This window comes from Medicago sativa, chromosome 8, assembly GCF_051527215.1.
Source record: "Medicago sativa cultivar Bolivia chromosome 8, Bolivia_mono, whole genome shotgun sequence".
Classification (NCBI taxonomy): Eukaryota; Viridiplantae; Streptophyta; class Magnoliopsida; order Fabales; family Fabaceae; genus Medicago; species Medicago sativa.
Genome location: NC_140756.1, coordinates 50,152,064 through 50,171,486, shown reverse-complemented (window position 1 = coordinate 50,171,486; position 19,423 = coordinate 50,152,064). Strand labels below are relative to the sequence as shown.

Below are 19,423 nucleotides of genomic sequence, written 5' to 3'. Positions count from 1 at the left end.
ACCCGCTCGCGAGGAGAGCTACTTTGCTCGCGTGGCAAGCATTCCGGGGGTTGGCTCGCGATGGCGGCCGAGATACTCGCGAGGCGAGCTCCTGGGTTAGCTCGCAATGGCGAGCGATACCGCTCGCGAGGCGAGCTATGACGATCGAGTTTGGGCGAGTTCGATTTTCTTAAATTTTCACTAACCTCATGGTTCTAACATCAAAACAGCATCTAATTAACACCCTATGGAATATCTAATGTATGTACACAAGTTTTACATCAATTCAACAAGTTTTCATGGTTCAATCATCAAAATTGCCCTCAAACCCTAATTTTCAATTCTCACAAAACTCAACCTACATCATGCTAAATCTATTTTTGAGAATCATAGGCTTAATAATATTGAAAGTTAGTCCCACCCTTACCTTATAACGAGATGAAATCGGCACTCTCCGAGTCTTCTCCTCTTCTCGACTTTTTCTCCCTTTTTCACCAAAAACGTACGTACTATGTCTTTCTATTTCCTCTTAACCCACTAAACTCTCTAAATTTATAAATTATCCCCACTTCTCTATAATTATTTTATTTTTGAATCTTATTTTATTTAATAATAAAATAAGTCTCACCATCATTATAACTTCACAAAAAAAATCATATAACTCACATAAATCTCAAAAATCACATAAATCGTATATAAATCATATATCTCTCATAAATCACATAATTCATATATAAATATACGTTAAGACTCATTAAAATAATTAAATAATTACGACGGGTGTTACAACTCTCCCCAACTTAAAGAATTTTCGTCCTCGAAAATTTACCTCAAGTAAACAACTGCGGATAAGACTCCGGCATCTTACTCTCTAGCTCCCATGTCAAGCTTTCACCGGTCGCTCCGTCCCAAACGACTATCACAAGAGGTATCTCTTTGCCTCTCAACTTCTTCACTTCACGACCTTCAATCCTCACGGTGAGGTCTCAATCGTAAGATTATCTCTAACTTGCACATCGTCTCTTTGGATCACATGAGATGGATCCGGAACATACTTTCGAAGTTGCGACACATGAAACACATCATGCAAATTCTAAAGGTGCGGTGGTAAACCCACTCGGTAAGCCACCGTTCCAACTCTTTACGATATACGATACGGACCAATAAACTTTGGAGTCAACTTCTTTGACTTCAATGCACGACCCACACCGGTCATGGGAGTAACTCTTAGGAACACATGATCTCCTTCTTGAAACACCAGGTCTTTCCTACGCTTGTCATGATAACTCTTTTGTCGACTCGTGACGCTTTCATCTTTTCTTGGATCATCTTTACCTTCTCGGTAGTCCGTTGAACAATTTCCGGTCCTAAAACCACACTCTCGTCCGATTCAAACCAACACAATGGAGTTCTACACCTCCGACCATACAAAGCCTCAAAAGGTGCCATTCCAATACTAGAATGGTAGCTGTTATTGTACGTGAACTCTATCGGTGGTAGATGACTATCCCAAGTCCCACCTTGCTTAAGTACAAAGACTACGAACAAGTCCTCTAGCGGCCGAATCGTCCTTTTCAACTGACCATCTATCCGAGAACCTAAAGCCTCTTGCAAACACTTCAAAAATCTAGAAGTAAACCTTGGATCTCTATCGACACAATGCTCGAAGGAACACCATGCGGCTTCACTATATCTCGAATATAAATCTCTGCTAAGCGAGCTATAGGAAAACTAATATTAATTGGAATAAAGTGAGGCGACTTCGTCAATCTATCAACAATCACCCAAATGGCATCATTCCCTTTAGGAGTATTGGGCAAACTTGTCACAAAATCCATGGATATACTATCCCATTTCCACTCTTGCACATCTAAAGGTGTCATCAATCCAGCAGGTTTCGATGCTCAACTTTCGACTTCGACAAATCAAACAAGAATACACAACCTGTGCCACATCACGTTTCGATCCGAGACCACCAAAACAACTTATTCAAATCATGATACATCTTTGTAGCTCTGGATTAATATTCGAAGCTACTTCTATGACTCTCTTCAAGAATAATCTTCTTCATCTCATCATTGTACGGAATACAAATCCTACCTCGAAACCTCAACACGCCTTGATCATCGACCTTAAAGTCACTATCCTCATTCGATTATCGGCAACCAACAAGTCCACAAATTTAACATCAACTTTCTACGCCTCTTTAATACTTTTCAATAATTCACTATCAATCTTGGCATTCCTAATTTAACACTACGAGATGACATTTCACGAGACTAAGCTCAAATCCCTAAACTATTCAAGCAGTTCAAACTCTTTAACCATCATAGCGGACATATGTAAAGTCTTCCTACTCAAGGCATCTCGCAACAACATTAGCTTTACCCGGATGATAATTCAAACTAAAGTCATAATCTTTCGGCAATTCAAGCCACCTTCGTTGTCTCATATTCAATTCCTTCGATCAAACAAGTATTTCAAGCTCTTGTGATCACAAAACAACTTAAATCTCGAACCATACGGGTAATGTCTCCAAATCTTAAGCACAAATACAAGCGCAGCTAGTTCAAGATCATGAGTAGGATAATTTCGTTCATGAATTTTCAAGCTGTCTTGATGCATAAGCAACCACTTTACCATCTTGCATAAGCACGCCACCTAAGCCCAACTTGGACGCATCACAATACACCACAAAAGGTTCATCGGGTTGCGGCAAAATCAAAGCTGGAGCCGTCGTCAACCGTTTCTTCAATTCATTGAAGCTTGTTCTCACACCGAACATCCCACACAAAGGCTTTTCCTTTACAAGTCAATTGTGTTAACGGAAGTGCCAACCTAAAAATCCCTCTATAAACCTCCTGTAATAACCGGCTAATCCCAAAAAGCTTCTAATCTCGCAACCGACTTAGGAGTCTCCCATTGTGATACCGCATCAACTTTAGACGGATCAAGCGCAATACCACTACCGAAATAACATGGCCAAGAAAACTTACCTCCTTCAACGAATTCACACTTTGACAATTTAGCATAAAGCTTCTTCCCTTTCGGCACTTGCAAGACAATCTTCAAATGCTCGGCATGTTCTTCTTCGGTCTTAGAATAAATCAAAATATCGTCGATGAACACAACCACGAAGCGATCCAAAAATGCATGGAAAATGTGATTCATATACTCCATAACCACACCAGGTGCATTACTAACAACGAAGGGCATCACCTTATATTCATAATGTCCATAACGCGTTCTAAAAGCCGTCTTCTCGCTTATCTTCATCTTTCACTTTAAATACGGGTGATAACCCGATCTCAAGTCAATCTTGCTAAACACACGTGCACCCACTAACCGATCCATCAAATCATCAATTCTTGGAAGTGGATATCTATTCTTTATAGTCACTTTATTCAACTGTCGATAATCGATGCACAACCTCATACTCCCATCTTTCTTCTTCACTAGCAAAATTGGCGCTCCCCAAGGTGAAACACTCGGTCGTATAAATTTCTTATCAAGCAAATCCTCCAACTATTTCTTCAACTCGGCCAACTCGAGAAGTGACATACGGTAAGGAGTCATAGACACGAGGCTTCGTTCCGGAATGAGATCAATCGTAAATTCAACTTCCCTCTCGGCGGCACATCGGGAATTTCATCGGGAAAAACTTCGGGAAAATCGCATACCACTTGTAGCTTATCAATCATTGCTTGATTCTCAAGAGACAAAGACGCCATCAATGAAAACATTAAAATTCCATCGCGTTCTAAGCTCGCTTCACGCTTCGTAGACAAAAACTCGCTCCACTTTCTTCTTCAGAAGAGAAATATCACCGACTTACTAAAACAATTAATGTGAACATGGTTGTACTCTAACAGTTCATACCAAGGATTACATCCATTCCACTTAAAGGTAGGAAAACTAAATGAATTTCAAAATCTCGACCAAACATAGACAAAGGACATCTCAAACAAACAAGAGAAGTAGTTACCGAGACCCTTAGCCGGAGTTACAACAACGATTTCCCCATTCATATCGGACATAGTAAGGCCCAACTTAGAAGCACAATCAATAGCAATAAAACAATGTGTAGCACTAGTATCAATAATAACAACTAGAGGAGTATTATCAATGTAACAAGTACCTTTGATCAAAGCGATCCTCATTCTCTGTCTGAGTACCGATCCAAGGCAAACACTCTCCCGAATAGTCTTAGTCTTCTTCGGTTTCTTGCATTGAGACCCAATATGACCTTCTTCATTGCAATTAAAGCACACAACATCCTCATGTTTACACTCGCAAGCGAATGTCCTTTCTTGCCACAACGGAAACACCATTTCTCATCCTTTGTACAAGCATTACTCTTATGGCCTTTCTCGCCACAAGTGAAGCAAACGATCTCGGCGACAACATCATTCTTTCTCGGCCTCCTCTAATCATTAGCTCTTTGTTTTCCTTTATCAGCGAGAACCTTTGTAAGGCTTTGGACGACTTTGCCGACCCCTTCCTCTCTTCTCATTCACAATCTTGTAATGAGCTCTAGTATCCTCTTCATAGATTCTGCATTTGCTCACTAGTTCGAAAAAGTCACGAATACGTTGATAACCAATGGCCCGCTTGATGTCGGCACGCAAACCATTCTCAAACTTGATACACTTGGAAAACTCGGCATTCTCGGCGGTGTAGTGCGGGTAAAACTCCACAAACTTTGCGGCATACTCGATCACGGTCATGTTACCTTGCTTGACTCAAGGAATTCAATTTCTTTTCTTCCGCGAACATCCTCGGAAAGTATACGTTTAGGAACTCTCTCCTAAACACAGCCCCGAGTAACAACCGCATCATCTTGCTTTAAGTTAGGTAGAAGACTCACCCACCAATCATCGGCTTCCTCGGCCGGCATGTGCGTACCAAAACGCACCTTCGATCGTCCGTACATTGCATAACACGGAAGACCCTCTCAATCTCTTTGAGCCACGTACGGGATCCATCAAGGTCGTACCTTCCTTTGAAAGTAGGGGGATGATTCCTTAGGAAAGTCTCCAACATTCTCACTTCGCATTAGGGCCCGACAGATTGGGATGTTGCCCCACGGCTGAGCTACAACTTCCAACGCAAAGAAGAATCGCAACATAATTTCTTCCGGCCATCCTAGTTCTCTGCATATCACACAACAATCAGAATAACATGATAATGGTACTCCAACGGTTAAACGACACTACTCGACTCAACTACTTGGCCGGACGGACCGACTGCTCCGATACCAATTGTAACACCCCGTTTTCCCAACATAAAAATTTCTTAAATAAATCGAGTATTTCTTCATGAACGGAATGTCACATTTCATAAAAATCATAAATGGATTAAATAATAATTTATCCTTCAAAATATTTCAACATAAATATTCAAACTCGCGACGGATTAGGTCAACAACATAAAAGTCTTTGGCACGCGAGACCTCATCATAAAAATCTCATAAATCTTGGTTCGACATTTATTCATAAAAAGTTCATAAGCAATACGTAAGGAATAGAAAGTAAGTCAAAGTCCCATCCCGTTACGTATCGAGTACCTAAGACACATATGTGAGGAGTCCACTCACGACCGCCTCTAGTCTTTATTACCCGCAAGTTACCCATACGAAGGGCAACATTTTCAGCGAAGGGGTGAGATTTCACAAACAACATATTAAGCACATAATTCATCAAAATATATTTAACAACATAAAACATCGTAAGCATCAATATTAACAAACATTTAGCATTATATCATCATCATAAAAAATTTCATAATCAAACATCAACGTCAAATTCATGATCAACTTATAAATCAATCTTAACAACTCGACTCGACAATGCAACTTGACTCGACAAATGCAACTCTTATCATCTTAAATCATCTTGATATGCAAATGCATGTGGTACCAATCAGGGCATCAAGCCCCCAACATATATGAGCGTAAATAGGCTCCAGGGCATCAAGCCCCCAACTTAATTGAGCAAAGGCTCCGGGGCATCAAGCCCCCAACGTGGGTGAGCAATGGATCCAGGGGCATCAAGCCCCCAACTTTAATGAGTATGCAAATGGACTCAACATCTTTCAACTTAGACATCTTGAACATCTTAATCATCTTAAACATCTTATGTGACTCCAAGAGTTTGGGCAACATCATACAACTTACAACTTAGACCGACGTTTACGACTTGTGACATTAAATGGTCAACAACAGCAAAACGGTAACAAATGCATCATATAACAATGCCTAAATATCATATCATCATTAAGAATAATTCACATCAACTTAATCATCAACAATTGGCACATAGAGCATATATATTAATATCATATTAATCTTAATCTTAGTCATCCGAATCGGGCTTCGGGCAGCCTATATTGTTCTAAACAATCTTCATTCTTGCTTCTAGGATCAACTCATAACTATACGTGCGAAAGGATCGCAAGGAAATAACTTTTGGGCAACTAACGACTTAACTCGCGAGGCGAGTACTAATGCTCGCAACGGCGAGCAAAACATGCTCTCCGGAACTCCTAAAAATCACCCGCTCGCGAGGCGAGCTACTTTGCTCGCAGTGGCAAGCGTTCGCAGGTTGGCTCGCGGTGGCGAGCTGAGATACTCGCGAGGCGAGCTCATCGGATTAGCTCGCAATGGCGAGTGATGCGCTCGCGAGGCGAGCTATGACGGTGAGGTTCGGGCGAGTTACGATTTTCTTAAATTTTCACTAACCTCATGGTTCGAACATCAAAACGGCATCTAATTAACACCCTATGGAATATCTAATGTACGTACACAAGTTTTACATCAATTCAACAAGTTTTCATGGTTCAATCATCAAAATTGCCCTCAAACCCTAATTTTCAATTCTCACAAAACTCAACCTACATCATGCTAAATCTATTTTTCATAATCATAGGCTTAATAATATTGAAAGTTAGTCTCACCCTTACCTTATAACAGATGAAATCGGCACTCTCCAGTCTTCTCCTCTTCTCTCGACTTTTTCTCCCTTTTTCACCAAAAACGTACGTACTATGTCTTTCTATTTCCTCTTAACCCACTAAACTCTCTAAATTTATAAATTAGCCCCACTTCTCTATAATTATTTTATTTTCGAATCTTATTTTATTTAATAATAAAATAAGTCTCACCATCATTATAACTTCACAAAAAAATCATATAACTCACATAAATCTCAAAAATCACATAAATCACATATAAATCATATATCTCTCATAAATCACATAATTCATATATAAATGTACGCTAAGACTCATTAAAATAATTAAATAATTATGACGGGCGTTACACATGTCAAGTGATAATTGAAACGACGCAAAAACCCCATAAGGAGATTGATACGATTCAAAACTAGTTTGAATCAATTCAAACCATGTCGAGAGAATTTGATGAATCATTTCGAACAAAAATAATACCATTCATAGTTGAATCGATTCACTAAATAAGTTATTCGATTCATATGAAGTCGAGAGAGTATCAAGTTAGTTTCAAAAGCTAAGTGAATCGATTCAAACTTTGTTTGATACGATTCATACGAAATCGAGAGAGCAATGCAACTTTTCTAAGACACATGAAATGCAATTTTTAAAAGGAAACAAGTTGAAACACTTTGTCCATGAATGCCTGATCTTCTAGGGTGCTATTACACAAATTAGGAACCTAACTAAACAACAATTATATTCAAATCAAAAGGGAACATCATCAAAAACTATTAGCTAAGCTAGAGGCTTCATTGATCACACCAGATCAGCCCGTTACACCATGTATTATCAACCTCAACGGGCTTCTACAATTCTTTGCACTAGCAAAAGAAAGGTTCGAATTTTCTATCTCAAACTATTCAGCCCAATAGACTTGAGAATTACAACACGCTTTGTATAATGAGGTTTTGTTTGGATCAAATAAATACTTGTTTCAGATTTACAATAGCAAATTCGAAAGAGAAGATTCAAGAGATATAGTCGAGAGAGCTTGGAGTTTGCTTTGTTTGCGAAGAGCTTTGTATGTAGTGATGATTTTCACTTGAGAGAATATTTGCTTTCAAAATTCTTGCTTTCAACCTTCAAAACCACTTGTATTTATAGGTGAGGAGTGTCTTGGTGATCAAGGGTGAAAATAGAGATGTTGGGTGCGTTTTTTATAGTTGTCCAAAGTTTCAATTGATTTCACTTTTCTTCTTAAAAATAGGTAGAACGATGTCGAATGTTTTGTCGATTTGCCTAGCCTTGCTTGCCTTTGTTGCTTGCTTGCGAGTGAGAAAACCGGTTGTTTTACTTGTTGTGCAATTTTGATTATGTCATATCCTTTTGCTTTAGTGATGTCATTCCTAAAATGTCATGTGCTCTTATCCATGAGTGAGATATTTTATTATTTATGGGCCTTTTGCATCCAAATGGGTCGAACCCTTTTCTTATGGCCCAAGAGACATATTTCAACTTATAATCTGCCATGTTTTCTTGTTGTGCAAACTTTTGATGTCTTGTTTTAATTTCTTCGTATATGCGAGAACGTTCTCGGTACATTCTCATGAAACAAATTCTCACAAAACAGATTAGATAACAAGATTAAATAAATATAATATGTTTGTAATCTTTAAAACATCAAATAAGGATTTTGTCTCAACATGTTTTGCCTTGCTTCCTTGCTTTTTCCGGTTGGTGGAGGTGAACTTTTTGGTGGTGGGTCGCCGCGAACTGGGTGGTGTTTTGGCAGCTCTGTTTTCGGTTTCTTTTTCACCTTGGACTGCCTTGGAGCTCGGTTTGTTTCAGTATATGTTGAGATTTGCGGTGTCCCTGTTGTTGTCTTCGCCGCCACCGTGCCGAGAGTTTAGAGGCCGTTTAGTTTTTGTTTTTCGTTATGTATTGTGTTTTGTTTTGTATTGTGTTTGTATCCGTTGTTGGCCTTGTATTGTGTTGATCATAGGGCGGTGGGATTCGATTTGGCTTTTTTTGCGGTGGTCTGTTTTCATGAACCCGAAAGGGTCTGGTTCGTTTAACCCGAAAGGGTCTGGTTGTCGATGTATTGGAATCATCCCTCGATGTGAGTTCTTACGCGTTGTTTTGTTTTAAAGAGCATTTTAAGCTTGCTATTGATCGGGGAGCTGTTGGCACTTGGATTTTGCATGGCGGTCGATCCATTCTATATACTTATACTCTAACTATCTGACGCGAGATGGTCACTTTTCATTCTTTTACGTAACTTGGTTTCGCATCCGTACGCGGGTTCACTTTGGGTTGCGCCTTTCGATTAGTGAATTTTTGTTAGGATAGATTATAGTTGATCCACTTGGACTGATTTATCACTTTGTATTCTCGATTGGGTTATTCTGGGTCGGGTCTTATGTCCCCCGCCTTTGTATCACTCTCTTTTTATTTATTGTATTTACTATTTGGCCTAAAAAAAGGCAACAATGGAAGAATAAATAAAAATTCCTAATGATGCTTAGTCATAACTAGAAGTATTACCATCCCATTTAAAGTAAGTATTATTAGAAGATGGTGATAACAAGGTTGTAATCATTAGCATTTCACTCTAGGCTAAGGAGGAGCAATAGTTGATTAAGATACCTAAAAGAAACAAAAGTGAAATAAGTTGGATGTAGCATCCCAAATTTTAATTTATTTTTATTTTAATTATTTATAATTTATTGGTTTATTTGATGTGGTTGATTTGAGGGGTTAGTAGATTTTCATTAGAAATTGTGAAGTAAAGAGTATTTTGGACTATTAAGGAATGAAGGGTATTTTTTGAAGTTGTTAGAAAATAAGAGTTTTTGAGGAATTAGGAGAATATGGGTGTATGAGTAAAAGGGAGGTTTAAGTGAAGTAATTGTGTAGTGTTTTCTTTATGAGGAATGAATAGAGACTAAGTACATTAAGAGTTGTGAGAACTAAACCAAAAACAAGCGGATATAAATAAGTGGTAGTTTTTGTGAATTAGGTTTAGAAAATCATTTGCAAACTTTTTGAGAAAGAGACAAGAAAGAGGCAAGAGAGAAGAAAAGGGGATCTAGAGAGAAATGGGAGGAAAGCTCAAGAATCAAAGAGAAGAGGGAGATTTAAGCTTGCATGAGGCTAGCTTTTGAAGATTAAGAGGTAAGGGGAGAGTTTTATTCACCTCTAGGAATTAATGAGCAAATGGGTAGATTATGGGTTTTTTGTGATTCTTGCTATTTTCATACTTTTATGATAAATTGATGATGAATTGATGATGAAATTGTGTTCTAATATGTTATTGTGATTATGAGTATATGATATGAAGTTATGATGATAATTCCATGATTTGAATATATGGGCATTGTGTTCGGAGTTCTATGTTGAAATTGATGAATTCCATGAAGTTGTTGTATAATTGATGTTTGATATGTATATTTGAATGTGGAGATATGCAAGAGTTTGAAGATGAGAGAATATCGTTGTGATGATTATGAATATGAGATAATGTTGTTATTGTTATCATATTTAAGAGTGGAAGTAACATGTTAAAATTGAAATGAACAACTTAAGATAATTTGAATCATGTAAGCTTGTGGTGTTAGATAATTGAGTAGATTAAAGTAAAATTAAGGTGTAATTGGATGGATTAACTTAGTATGAAGATTAGGGTTGACTTTGTCGAGAAATTGAACCGAGAATTGTATCGGAAGCAATTTTACTCGCTTCCGGGCGCGAGGGCACAAACCCTCGGCGCATAGCGCCTAATGCGGCATGGGTTGTTGTTCCCAGGGCGTAGGGGCGCATAGCTTAGGTGCAGGGCGCCCGAGGCAGCCCCTCGAGTTTTCTTGCGTCCTTACCCCATTTTCGATCGTTCCTTCGCCCGGTAACTCCTATAAACTTGAAATTAACTTCTTTCACTTTGTTTAGTCTATACCTACCTTCTAAGTACCCTTAGACTTGAATGATAATTGTATGTTTTGGAGTTGTAGGAATAATTAACTAAGCTATTGATGAAAGTAAACATAGAGATTATGTGAAAGATGTGTACTTGACTATGTGTAACTATGGAAAATGTGTGAGTTGATGATAGTGATGATGTGTGAATGTTATATATTCAACTTGACGATTATTTGATGATGCGACTACTTTCTTATAATCTTGTGATGATGTTTGAAGTTGTTATATCTAATTGAATAAGTAAATGAGAATACATGTGAATATTGTATGCTTTTGTAAAGTATGTATGTATGACGTTGTTGTTTATCGTGGAGCTATACCTACATTCGTATTTTCCTTTGTTGAATATTTCTCACCCTAATTGTTGCATATTGGACACCTACACCCTTGTGGTGTAGAGACTTGCGAGGTTGAGAACGCATAGTTACCGTGAGTTTTTCGAGGATGGCTTTGGAGCCTACTCATCTTTTACCGCTTCCTTTTGGAGTCTTGTCTAATGGTGCTCGATTAGGATTGTTGGGATTTTATTTATGTTATCAAATTATGTTTGAGGAACCTTGAGTTCTTTTCGGGATATATTTATTACGAGATATGATATATGACATTTATGTTGTTGAGACTTATTTTCATTGTGACTTGATATTTTATGATGAGTTTCCATTTGTGTTGAATGATGAAGAGTAGCACCTTAATATGTTCTTTTAATTGTTTGAATTATTATTTAAAAATAGTATGTGGGGTTTATGGTGTTATAGTGGACACTAGAGATAAGATAGTACTAGTCCCTCCTATTGCATGCATAAAATCATGATGGAAAATATTTTAAAACTAGTTGCCGAACCTCAAACTATAATGAATCCTACCATAAAGTGGTTGATCAAAAAGAAGTTGTGACACTACTAGAAGTAGGCACAATTAATTTAATATATGATAGTAAATGGGTGAGTCCGGTCGGTGGTTCCAAAGAAAGGGGGTGACATTGATTTGCAATAAGAAAAATGATTTGATACCAACTAGAATAGTCATCAACTAAGGAATGTGTATCTATTATAGGAGGATAAATCAAACTATTATAAAAGACCATTTTTCATTACCATTTATGGATCTAATATTAGAAAGATTTAAGTCCTTTAAGTTTGTAAACGTTTTCAATTTAGTTTTTAGGTTAACCAAACATTACAAAAACAATGATGTGGTAGTTAAGCGTATGATGTGACATGTTGATGGGAAAAACACGGCGTTTTGGCAACAAGGAAATTGAGTTTGGGTTTTTGAGAGATAGGGAACGAAGTTGGGGAAATCGCAACCCTAATTTGGGTGGAAAATCTATGATTCTAGTTGATTTGTACATGAAATTGCAAGTTCTTTCTACCTTAAAGGTTAGTAATCTTTTCAACATGCCACATCATACACTTAGCGTTACATCATCATTTTTGTAATGTTTCATTAAATGAATGACTAAATTGAAAGCAAACTTAAAGGACTTACGTGTGACCAAAATAACTTATATGTTACAAACCTTAAACTTAAAGGATTTCTAGTGTAATTTAGCCAAAATTATAACTAATGAAATTCCATAAAGTGATTAAAAGGATCCCTGGTGTAAGGACCAAAATCTAAATTTCATAAAAATTATTTATCATTTACACACATTAAGAGCATATAAACAGCCAACCTATAGCAAACATAAAGTGATTAAAAGAAGAAAATATACAACACGCCACTTTTATTGGTGCTATTTACGATGGTAACATTGGCCAACGTACGGTCCACGTATTCCTTTGCATTTGCATTTGATTATGGCAAAGGATGTCCATCATCCATAAGAAAGAAACAGTTATAGAATGGGCCAGTGTTTTATTAATTAAAATGATAGTGATTTTAGTATAAATAATGAATTTTTTCTAGATGATTTAAAAAAAATATGGTTGAAAAATATTTAAGTTTAAAAACAACGAATGTACATTAAAAATACTTTTCGGTAATATGGTTGAAAACTCTTGGACACCATAAATTATGTTTTTGATATGGTTTTATTTATTTTCAGAATAAAGGTTATTTTAAAGAAAATAATATTTGAAATGAAACTTACACCCAAACATAACTTAAATATTAAAAATCATTTTTCTTTAAAATCTTAAACAAACAGTCTCATATATATATATATATATATATATATATATATATATATATATATATATATATATATATATATGTTTTGCTAGAAGACACCTAAATTTTGATTGATGTGGACGAATTTTATTTTTGAAAAATGATTGATGTGGATGATAGTAGCCACCGATTACATTCTTTAATCTTTCCATTTCATTAATAATACAATTATGATACCTATAAAAGAGGATGAAATCAAGGGAGACAAGCAAGAACTGAAGAAGACAAGGGTGGTTGTCATCGTACAGGAAGAAGGGGGAAAGGAAAGAGATGCGCGTGAGTGAAGAGGAAGAGGCACGTGGGTTTTTAATAGAGCAATTAAATATCAGCCTTTAGTTTTTAGGGTGCGTTTGTTTCACTTTTAAAAAAATAGATTTTGTGTCAAAAGAATTTAGAGATTTTTTTTAAAGATTTTTGAAAAAAATCTGAAGTTATTTGTGTTTGCCTACTATCCATAAAAATCCATTTTGTTAAAAAAATGAGTTCTAACATGCACATGTGTTATCTCCTTGTTGTTGAAAAAAATAGATTTTGAGAAAAGCTAATCCTAATAGCTTTTCATTTTAGGGTCAAAATAGATTTTTTTGATAAAATGATTTTTCTAAAAATCCTAAACAAACACTTAAAAATGAAAAAAGTGATTTTTTTAAGGGAAAAAATAGATTTTTTGAAAAAAATCTGAAACAAACGGGCCCTTAATCTAATGGTTCAAAATCATTCCTATCATTCTCACATAAATGTCCATTCTCACTTGATATACCCACTATATATATATATATATCAAGTAATCTTTAATAAATTCTTTCAAAAAAAAGTAATCTGTAATAAATAACACGCATATTATCTTTCTTTTTTGAACAACTACTCTCTGGAAAAGGAGATTCTCAAAGCATATGCATGCATGATAGTAGCGTGCTCTTTTATTGGAGATGTAACAATCTTTAAAGAGTCGAGATGAAAAGTAGTAACAAACTCATGTAAAGATTAAATTGTTTTATTAACTAACTTTTTAGCGGTGTTGGTACGAGATCTTAAAGTGTGCTCCTTTTAAGGTATATGGTTCGATTATTCCTTATACCAATTTTCGGTGGATAATTTTGACTTCTTAAAAAACAATATTAGAGCAATCATATTTTGTAAGAAATACAAAAGACTAAAATTTTAATCATTCTCTAAGAGTTCAAGCAGCACATAAATACATTTTTGATAGAAAAAGCAAAGAAGAAACTTAAAAAGAGAAAAAAAGTCATTTCATTAAAATTTCCATTGAATTTCTATGAGTATTGGTCTAGATAATATATATTTAATTAGTGTTTTTCTTATATTGCGATTTGGTTTGGTTTGGTTCGGTTTGTAAAATCAAAATCGCAAACCGGACCAAACCATGCGGTTTAGTAAAAATATGATCCAAATACATCCGAACCAAATGTGGTCTTTTGCGGTTTTGGTTTGGATTGGTTCGATTTGCGGTTTTTCTTTTGGATTGGTTCGGTTTTGAACACCCCTATTTTATGATGTATTTACTTTAGTGTTTTCTTTGATATTGTTGTAACAACTAAATTGTTGTTTGAATTTTTTCAATTGAATATCATAAAAAAAATAAAAAAAAACTATATGATAGATATTACTTATGAGAAAGATTTCAAATATAAAAATTAAGAAAATTGTTCAATGTTTCTAGCATTTGAAAAATTGTTAATATTATAAATGATAATATGAATATTGTCTTCACTATCTAAAGTTCTGGATTTGCACTAATATTAATGTAGCTGATGACAAATCTCCACCCTATTTATCATTTAACTTCTTAATTAACTCTCTTCCATCCAACCACCAAATTAATCTTATATTTATCCTAAGATGGATGTACAAATAAAAAAATGTTATATATTGTACCAAAAGAAAAGGTGTTATATTGTACTCTAATTAAAATATGGGATGAGGAAGACTTGCTTGAACACAAATACATAAAAATGGTTTGGACACACTCATATAAGTTAAGAAAAATAAATGAAGAAGAATTTAGTCATATCATTCTATTATTATTTTTCTTTAATTTTGTTCAATTATGTGTATGTCTAAACACTTTTTACTTGTGTTTGTGACCAAAAAAAAATTGATGTTATGTCAGGTTATAGGCAATGACATGACAAATACGGGATATCTGTTCGGTTTATTCTCTCAAATAAGTTAAAGAAACCAAGGTTCGAGGCAGCTTCATGCTTTTTGTTTGCTTCTTCATAATTTGTTTTTATCACTACCATGTTACTATAATCTTGCAATTAATATTTGGAATTTTATAGGTCCACTTGAAGCTGGACGACAAGGCCACAATCAAATTGTACAAACTGTACTACTCATGAGTAGTCATTAGAATCAATACTCTAATTGGGTACGGAAGGAATTCATTATCATAAAGATAAAATATCATATATTAATTTTAAATTAATCGTAGTATCCTATGTATATTGTGTGGTCTATTTTCCAATATAACTAAAGCTAATAATTTATTTCTTTTATTTCGAAAATATGTTATAGTTTATGATCAGTCAAACCAAACGTTGTTTCTAAATTAATGTCTTGTTATGACGTTTATCTGTCAAGGAAAATGTCTTGTTACGATGTTTATGTGCCTAGGAAAAACAAGAATTGAACATGCAAGTGTCAATTATATTATATATGTATCCGGTCCAAGATGGTATTTTGTGATATACGGCATTTTTGATGGATGGGGTTGAAACGCTTAGAGCATTACATATAATATTATGCATTGATATTATGCATTATTCTATACCAATTGAAAATAAACCAAATCGAATATCCGAATATTGTTTGATAACCCGCTACTAATTCTTCTTCGCTACGGTAAATCAAAAGGTAATCTTTCACATTACTGCTAGTGAAGAAACTAGAAAAACAATGAAACCGATAGGTTGACGCCACAAATTCCATCCCCAAAAACCATATTTTGATTGCGCATCAACTATATCAATTCTACTTAAGCTGCTAGATAATCCTAGCGGTGATAACATTATTTTTCCCATCTCTATTACAGAACCGTGCATGAGATTTTCACCTCATACGGCTCTGGAAAGCCTTAAGTAAATCTAAGGACCGGGACGATTATTAATCTCGTGATATATCCATAAGATATAGAAGATTTAAATCAATCGAACGGTTACGAATTAGACCAATTCAATTCTATTTGTTCTAGAAATAACTAAATAAGAAAGATAAATCCATTTTAATAAAAGATACAATAAGGCACTTCTGAATTGATGGAGGGGGCATTATGAGATAGGTACAAACGGTTGTTTGATTTAAGGCTTAAATAAGTAAAAGGTTTCTATAAGTTAGCGCGTTTTTGGTTTTAGTCACTGTATCTTTTTTGTTGCAAAACATCCCCTTTGTAAGTTGTTAACTTTTTGGTTTTGGTCTTAGGGTGTGTTTGGAAGACAAGAGAAAGTGAAAGGAAAGATAGTATGAGGAAAGATTGTTGAAGGAATGAAAGAGAGTAGAAAGTGAATGGAAAGTGAGATGATTGTTTAGCCGTTTGGTATCAAAGAAAGTGGAAAGAAAAGTAAAGGAAAGATAGATCTATGTTTATTAAAATGACATAAATATCCTTACATTAAAAATTGAATATTATATATATATATATATATATATATATATATATATATAATTAATTAATAACGTAACATATATTAATAAAAAAACAAATAATAACCCCTAACAAACAAATAATAAATTAAAGGTATTATATTGCATAAAGTAATAAAAATTGAATGCCTGAAACCAAACCAAAGTCACGTGAGAAAACAAGCACATGTCATTGGAATTTTTATTCAATATTGGCAATATTGTAATTTTACAATTCTGAAAACCATTCCCCAACTTTCTTCACTGCATTGAGTGGAAAGTTTTAGAACGTGGGCTACCACCAAATTGATACTTTCTGTCTACAGTAACAAAGCAACCAAACCAAGGAAAGATTACTAATCCATCCACTTTCTGTTCTTTCATCAATCTTTCCTTACACAATCACTCAAAACAAACAGACCCTTAATGTCAACTTCTGTAAAAAAAAAAAACGATGTGCTGGCAAACGGGCTGAGATGGCATTAGTGGCTTACATGGACTGACAGAATGATAAGTGAGTAGTTTGAGGGACCAAAACCAAAAACACAAATGTTCATAAGGACGAAATTGAAAAAACGTAAATATCAAAATTTCAAATTTAAAAACAAGATCTTCTTCTTCATCCCTCTTTTTTCTCTTATTCATCTCCCTTCCCTTCCAATTTCTTTATCTCCCTAAAAAAAACCCACCCCCTCGTGGCAATTGGGGTCTCTTCTCCGGAGGTAGAAAAGCATATTGTGCCATATTTTGTTGGACAAATATTTTATCAGAGTAGTTGTTTGAAATTTCTAACGAGCGCATTTTCCTTTTGCGGAATATTTATGTTTTTCACTTGACCACTTTGCAATACCAAACACGCCACTTAATCATTTTGGTGTTGAAGAGATGCAGTTCTCTGATTGTGGGAAGGATGAATTCTTTTAAATGTTGCTTCTTTCTCATCTTTGTCTCCCACATGTTCAAAGGTTCGGTTTGATTTTTAATGTAGCAGATACTAAAAGGGGGCAAGGCTTTAGTGTAGGGGTAACATCAAGCATTTTTAAGGACTTCAGATTGATGTGTAAAGTTTATCAAGGTTATTAGAAAGTTTAGAGAGATAGAGATAGTTGAAATATGAAATGGAACTGGATAATTCTATAAACTTTTTTATTCTAAAGTGACAGCAAGTTCAAAATTAGAGTTAGAACCAAAGGCTGAAAATGATATTACCTTCGATGCCTTCGTCATCCTAGAATCAAAGAAATAGGAAGAGAGGAGAGATGAACAAGAGAAAAAAGAGGGTTTGAAATTTACCTGTTTTCAATTTCGTCCCTATGAACATTTGTGTTTTTTGTTTTGGTCCCTCAAACTACTCACTTATCATTCTGGCAGTCAACGTAAGCCAATAACGCCATCTCAGCATTGCCATGTCGTCCTCCGTTTGCCAGCACATGGTTTTTTTAACATAAGTTGACGTTAGGGACCAAAACCAAAAAGTTAACAACTTACGGGGGTTGTTTCACAACGAAAAATGATACGAGTCTAAAACCAAAAACGTGTTAACTCAAAGACCTTTTACTTATCTAAGCCTTGATTTAGTGAATCAATTAGTTACAATAGCTGAGATGTATGCCTCAAATTGGTGGTTAGCGGCAAAGGCTTGGAAATGGTGGCATCAATTATAATTTGCTTGGGAGGAGATGTTGGATGAGTGTAGTGAGTTTTTATCTGTTATTGTTTTATAGGTTGGTATCTCACGCCCGACAAAGGTTACACCATTAGTGTGGCTTATAATCTTTTGACGACAGTGGAGCTAAGTATTCAACATGACTTTCAGGAAATCATTCTGAACAAAACAATACAATTACAAATATCTATTTGTGTGTGGTGGCTACTAATGAACCGGATTCCTACAAAAGACAATATTATGGTAAAGCATGGAATTTCTCAACCAAATATGAATGTATGTATTGCTAGTTGCGGTTATGAAGAAAACATAGATCACTTGTTTGGATGCGAGTTTTTTGGAAGCATTTGGTTACTGATTCGGCAATGGATTGGTATTATTTGAGTGAACCCTCTTCATTTGACCGATCATATTTTACATTTTAGTACATTTGGAGGATTCTCCAAGAAAATAAGTTCTTCACACAGGGTATAGGAGGAATCAGTTTTATACAAAAACAAAAATAATAGCTAAAGTGGTACACCCAACAGAGCATTACATGCACACAGAAAAACACTAAATTTCTCAAAATATCTCAACTAAACTTTCAGGAAGCAGTTTGGAACAACAGCAAAATAATAATTTTATACACTGCAATAAGGCAAATCACAAGTCTAACAAAGGTGAAACCTGAGCTTCTGGGTAAGAACTAATTTAGACTCTAAATGATTCTAGATATTTGTCTAGTTCTATCATTTTCTCTGACAATCTGAGATTGAAATAAGGTAAATGATACATCAAACCATCTTTTCATTGCATTCTGAAACAGCTTTGGAATATAAATATCACACTGGCCTACAAAATATCCATGATTGATATTGTAAGTGATTTCTATAAAAATGGAATACGTAAAGTTTATCGGCGTAATGCAGTCACCAACTATTTCTATGGTTGTCATCCTACAAAACCCAAGTGTGTTTCCAAAGCTGTTTGATTGATCCCCAATCTCAGGCACAATAAGGTGCAGATGGCACCACTGGAACAGGTCTGTGTCATGTTTGT

The 19,423-nt window shown here is 35.3% G+C and overlaps 1 pseudogene; it reads right to left on the bottom strand.

Annotated features, from left to right (window-relative positions):
• Positions 1–3,258: 3,258 nt before the first annotated feature.
• LOC146899351 (uncharacterized) lies at positions 3,259–4,706 on the bottom strand (annotated as a pseudogene).
• Between the last annotated feature and the right edge of the window lie 14,717 nt (positions 4,707–19,423).